The sequence below is a fragment of the Lagenorhynchus albirostris genome, chromosome 7 (genome assembly GCF_949774975.1).
Source record: "Lagenorhynchus albirostris chromosome 7, mLagAlb1.1, whole genome shotgun sequence".
In the NCBI taxonomy this organism is placed as follows: Eukaryota; Metazoa; Chordata; class Mammalia; order Artiodactyla; family Delphinidae; genus Lagenorhynchus; species Lagenorhynchus albirostris.
In genome coordinates, this window is record NC_083101.1 from 6,995,961 (window position 1) to 7,001,960 (window position 6,000).

Here is a 6,000-nt window from a genome sequence, read left to right on the forward strand (position 1 = left end):
GTGACCTAGAGTCCCCACCCAGGCCGGGGACACAGAGCACAGAGGAGGCAGCATTACAGGGAGGTGAGGGGGGGAGAGGGGGTGGTCATCTGCAGGTCCCTTGTCCTTCCACGTCTAGTCTAGTGCAGCTTTGTGTGTGGGACAAGGTCGGGGACTTTGGAGCCAGACAGACTCAGTCTGAGTTCCATCTCTGCCGTGTGCCAGCCATGTGACCTTGGATAAGCCGCTTCCCTTCCCAGCCCTCACTTTTCTCATCTGTAAAATGGCTGAAACGGTGCTTGGCACAGAGTAAGCACTGACTAACCACTTCCCTTAATGACCAGCATTATCATCATCCTCACTGTCATCCACATCCAGAGGTACGATCGGGTCCCACCTGTGTCAAACAGTCCATGGCTCCCTATTGCCGGCAGGAGAAAATCCACCACGCCCTCACGGACTGGTGGGCACTGCCTGGACTGGTCCCTGCTGACATCTCTAAACTCCTCTTCCCCTCACTCATCACAATGCAGTCACCTGGGCTGCCTCCTGTCCCTCAACCACCCAGCACTCCTTTCTGCCACTGGCCCTTTGCACATGCTTTTCCTCCTGCCTGAAATGTGCTTTCTTCACTCCACTCCACGCCCATCCCTCCCACGGTTAACTCCTAAAGGCTCTGTCTCACTTCAAACATTACCTCTTCCAAGAAGCCTTCCTGGACATCCCCACCCCTTGTCCACATGGGAACCCTTGGCCTTCACAGCTCTGTACCCACCCCCCACCCCTGCATAGTGCTTCACAGTACTGAAATGTGAAATTATTTGAGGAATGTCAGCCTCCCCAAGTGAGCTCTGTGAGGCCAGAATCGCTCCCCATTATCGTGCAAGCACCAAGGACAGGGTTGACCCAGGGGCCCCCCAAATGTTCATCAAATCGAATTATTAATTTCCAGAATCTCCTTGACTTGGGAAACTCAGATTCTTTTCAGCAAAGACAATCCATTACCTACATAACGAAATAGGCTTTAACGTTCATACCTTTGTAAGACTTTTCCACTCATTACACGAACAAATCTGGGAAAACCCTCAGCTTCATCCTGTGCCCTAATTTTTCAGCTCGTGGTCACTGAACTCAGAGCAGCTGCCCACAGTTCCTGCTGTGCCTCCTCGCAGCCCAGCCTCCGGCCACCCCTTCCTCAGAACACGCAGGAGGCTGCGGGCTGCTCCAAGTGTCACCCCTTGCCTGGGGATAAATGCCAACCATGAGTAATGGCGGGTTGCTGAGGGAGATGCAGACGCACATTCAGCCCAGTCAGCAAGATCAGCGAAAGCCAATGTGGCCCCTTGCCCGGGGTTAGGGCCTGACTCAGCCGGTCCACACACAGCAGCCCCCCAACCAGTTGGGGAGTGAAGGTGCGGACCCCCAGGGGAACGCGGGGCAGGACGCCCGGTAAGACGTGTTGCCAAAGCCCGTGCATTCGTTGGTTCCTGCATCTTCTCCCTTGTCTATTTCAACAGCCCAGCGGCTACCGTCTACTCCAACTGGTTTGGGGGAGGCCCTAGTGAGGCCCAGGGCTCACCCTTTCCCCAGGCCATGGGATGCTGTACAGGATGCTTCAGAGGGCCCCAGGGGAGGTGGTATTCAGAGAGGGGCAGCGCTGAGGTCCATTCAAATGGTTCTCCATGAAAGAACTTTCTTGATGCGGTGATGCAAATAGGCTACAGGCAACAATCACCGTTAGTACCACTGGTGCTGTGATTGTGGTTGGGGCAGCTCAGGGAAGATGACACCTTGAGGCCTGGAAGAAGGGCGGCGGACTGTCCCAAAATATAGACGAGTGGGGGAGGACTTGGGACGTGGGGTCAGCGTCTGGTTGGGATCCACAGACACGGAGGGTGAGCCTCAGGGTGAATGAGACCGGTTGAGAGGGAGGGTCTGAGCCTGGAAAAAGGAGCCTGGCCTGCGTGGGGGTCCTAGGTTCCCCCAGGGCTCACGTTCCTGTGGGATAGATGATATAGACAAAATGAAACAAACAAGCAACTAGATGGGATGTGGGAGGTGGCAAGGGCAAGGGGCAGAAGTGGGTGGTTAGGGAGGACTCCTGGGGGGGAGAGGGTGGGCCCTGGGGATATCTGGGGGGAAACTCCAGGAGAGAGGGCCCAAGAGACTCCAGGGTACCGTGAACCTGAGAGAGTGGAAAAGAGTGGGGGCGGGGTAGGGGAAGGAGAGGGAAGTAGGGGAGGGGTGGGAGAGGGAGAAGGGGTGGGGGGGTGTCACACTCACCCACATACACACAGGGAGAGCTTCTCCAGACAGCTGTTCGTGCCCCTTGTTTCCTTCCCAGAATTCCCAGGCTAACCCATCAGGCAACAGGCTACACCCCATCCCCCAATAATCAAAGACCTCCTCATCTATGCAGAGCTTTAGCGGGGCTCAGCCTTTGTGGATCCTCACAGCTGCCTGTGGGGTGTCCTAACCCCCATTCTGCAGCTGAAACAGCCGAGGCTTTCGCTGGAAAGGGGAGCAGATCTGGGACGGGGCTCGGGGAGGCAAGAGGCCTGGAAACCCTCAGGGAAATTCACACTCCAGCTGCTTGCCAGCCCAAGGACAAGCGTTCTCAGCTACTGTCACATCAACACACACACATGCACACTGACACGCACGTGTGTACCCGGACACACTCACAATCCCACCCTCACACTGTCATGTGCACACACTGGCAAACAGATAAACACTCACAATGACACACAAGCATAGCCCAACACACCACCACACACACACAAACACACACACACACACACACACACACACACACACACACACACACACACACACACACACACGACTGCGTCTCTAGTTGGTCTGAGCTCTCTGCTCCAGAATGGCTCTCTCTCTAGGCTGGAGCCTCCTCAGGGAAATGTTTCCATCTTCATATGATCCTCCAGACTGTCCCCCAGCTGCCGGGTCGCCTAAAATCCTGAGAAATAAGGAAAGATTCCTTTAAAACGCACACTTCAAATTTTAGGCTGAAACAGTATTTTGGAAGTTTGGAGCTCAGTGTTCAGGCTCAGTCGGACGTGGGCTTGTGTTACCAGGCAGGTGGGGACAGGTAGGATGCTGAGGGCCCTTGAGGGGGGCTAGGGTTGCAGAGCAGGGGGTGTTGGGGGGTGGTTAGTCTGGGCAGATTCCATACCTGCCCCATCCCCCATGGCTGGGAGCAAACTCCACAGAGCAAGAGCTGGCCGAGGGCTGGGGGGGGGGGGGGGTCAAGGATACCGCTCTGGGAGTCCCACCCCACCTCCCACTCACTCTGCGACCCTCCCCAAAGGACTTGGCTCCCGTGAGCCTCAGTTTCCCCATCTGTACAATGGGTGCGATCCACCTCTTAGGGCTAGTGTGAGAGTTAAATGACATCCATCATACTTACAAAGTTATAAGCCCTGGAAGCCCAAGAAAAGAAAGTGGGGCGGGGGATGGGAAAAACTCGAGGCAGTGGCCTCTCGGGCGTAACCGGGCTGAAAATAACCAGCATTTTCCTTTTCTCTGCGGCTGAAGCAGCGCTTCCCATAGGACCGCGCCTGCTTATCAGGAGCAAAGCCGCTCTCTCTGCCAGAAGGTGACTGTGGGGGCTTGGCTCCCCACTCCAGCCTCCAGCCCGACTCCCACGGAGGAGAACACTGAGCTCCCCCCTCCCAGTTCAGGTTTCTACCCCCCCCAAACCCCCCAAGCAATATTGCATATATTTAAATCTCTGCTGTTTCCAGGTTTGAGCCGCGTCCCCCGCCCCCGCCCCGGAAAAACGGAGAAAGAAATTACAAAAGCCCGTCATTTGTCTCCGTCCCCGCACCCCATCTATCAGGGCCGCCGAGCCCGTCGCCTCGAATGATGCGCGCGCCCGGACGGCGCTTTAATGGGGCGCCGCGTGTGACTGTGCAGCCGCGGCGCAGCCGGCCGGCATTTGCATACATATTAAACGTAGCAGTAAAAAATGCAGACATGCAAACCATTTGGATGGGCTCCTCGTGCGAGCCTGCCAGGAAATCAATCTTCTGGTTTCTTAAAGGAAACCTGCTCGGGAGGAGGTGGCGAAGCCTCGCAGCCCACTGGCCCTGGGAGGGGGGCGGCCGGCATCTGTCCGCGGAACCCAGTCGGCTCTGGGGGTCCTTCCCGGCCACGGCCTCGGTGGACTCGCGTACAGAGAGCCAGGGGACCAGGGGACTGGAAGGCATCATCAGTCCCTCTGGGAGTGGGTCCTGGCTGGACGGGCTGTGTGCCCTGGAGTAAGAGGCTTGGCCCCTCTGAGCTCTGCTCACCCAGTGGTAGTGCTAACTTAGCACAGCGCCTCCCCCATCCCCAGTGGGTGCTGGAGCTTCTTCTCTCACTTCGTGGCTCTGGGGCTTAATGACTGACCCAAGGTGGCCCATCTCTGTGAAGAGCCCGGATCCCAAGCCAGGTGTGGAAGAGATCAGCTAAGAGCACAGGTTCTGGAGGGCAGAGGCCTGAGTGCCAAGTCAGGCTCCGCTCCTTACAAGCTGTGTGACCTTGAGCAAGTGCAGCAACCTCTCTGTTTCCTGAAAAAAAGGGGGATCAATATTCTTCCTTCTTAGGCGTGTCGCTGGAATAAAGTAGGTGTCATTGTCTGGCTCACTGTAAGGACTTAGCTGCAGAGCAACGTGTAAGAGCGTTCTTGGTATTACTGGTGTTTTCTGGGGGGTTAAAATTCCTCGCTATGGCTTGGCACGCCACTCCTCCTGCAAGCCTCTTTACCTCTAAACCCTATAAACGTGGTGTTTGATTCTCACAGGAATTTCTAGCTCACGTGGATCACCTACCCCGCCCTCTGGAGATGTGGGTCCCAGGAGATCCACTGCCGATGCTAGCCAGATGTGGCCAAGGTGGCACCTCTGAGGGCTCTGACACCACCATCCCCTGGCAGCTTAGGCAAAGCCCGGGGCCCTGTTGGGGCACACCTGAGCCAGCCCCAAACAGACCGAACATCTGTGGGACCAGGAAAGGCAAGTGGCCCAGAGTCTCCACAGAACCAGCGTGGTTCTGCTGCTCCGCCCACCCTCTCTCTGAATTCCACTTTACAGATGAGGAAACTGAGACTCAGAGGTACGCAGCCACAGAGCTTGAAGGTGGTGGAACCGGGATACGAATTGGGCCTGAATGACTGCAGAGGCCACTTGTAGATACTGTCCACAGAAGAAGCTCATTCTGCAGTGTCAGGGAATGCTACCTGCCCCCAAAGAAGCTGTGTGCTTGTGAAGAAAGAAATCAGTTTTGTGCCTGGACTCAACACGCTATTCAGAATTCACGAAGGTTCTTCCTTGAAGGGAACTAGAAGGAAGGAGGAGGGGGGCTTTTGAGAACCAGCTTGGCTTTCATCCACTTCCTCCACACTCCTGGAGGGAAGGAATGGAGGTGACCGGTGTCCCCAGGACAGGCTGGGCAGTGGATGGTGCTGGGGAGGTGATGCGGGCCGGGGGGTGGGTGCACCCAGCCCAGAGCGAGCCACCATCCTCTCTGAGACCTTAGCCCTGAGTGAAGAGCCAGGCCAGGGCCGGGGGGTCTTTGCCTTCGGCTGGGAGGGGGTCCCTGGGATTCAGAGCTGCCCATCTGAGTGGCAAAGTGCCCTCCATGCTGTGTCAAGGTGCAGCCGGTGTCATGGGAACCAGAATGTCTGAATCCAGGGCGTGGCCCAGTTCAGTGGTGGCGTCTCCCTGAGGGACCTTGGGCAAAAGCCCTATGCTCTCTGGGCCAAGGTGGCTGAGCTGACTGCACTCCTTCTCTCTCTCCTTGGAAGCCCCTCCCTTTCACCCCGGCCTCCAGGCTCTCCGGGCCTCTGTCCCTCCACCTCTCACTGCAGGCCCCAGAGTACAGGCCGTGGCCCCTGCCCGGCAGGCAGCGGGAAGAGGTAGCTGGCAGGGCGGGAAGAGGGAGGAGAGGCATGAGTTACAGGAACCGGCTGGGCCTGGGCGATTGCTCAACTGGGGAGCCTGGCCGGCTGGCCTCCCCAGG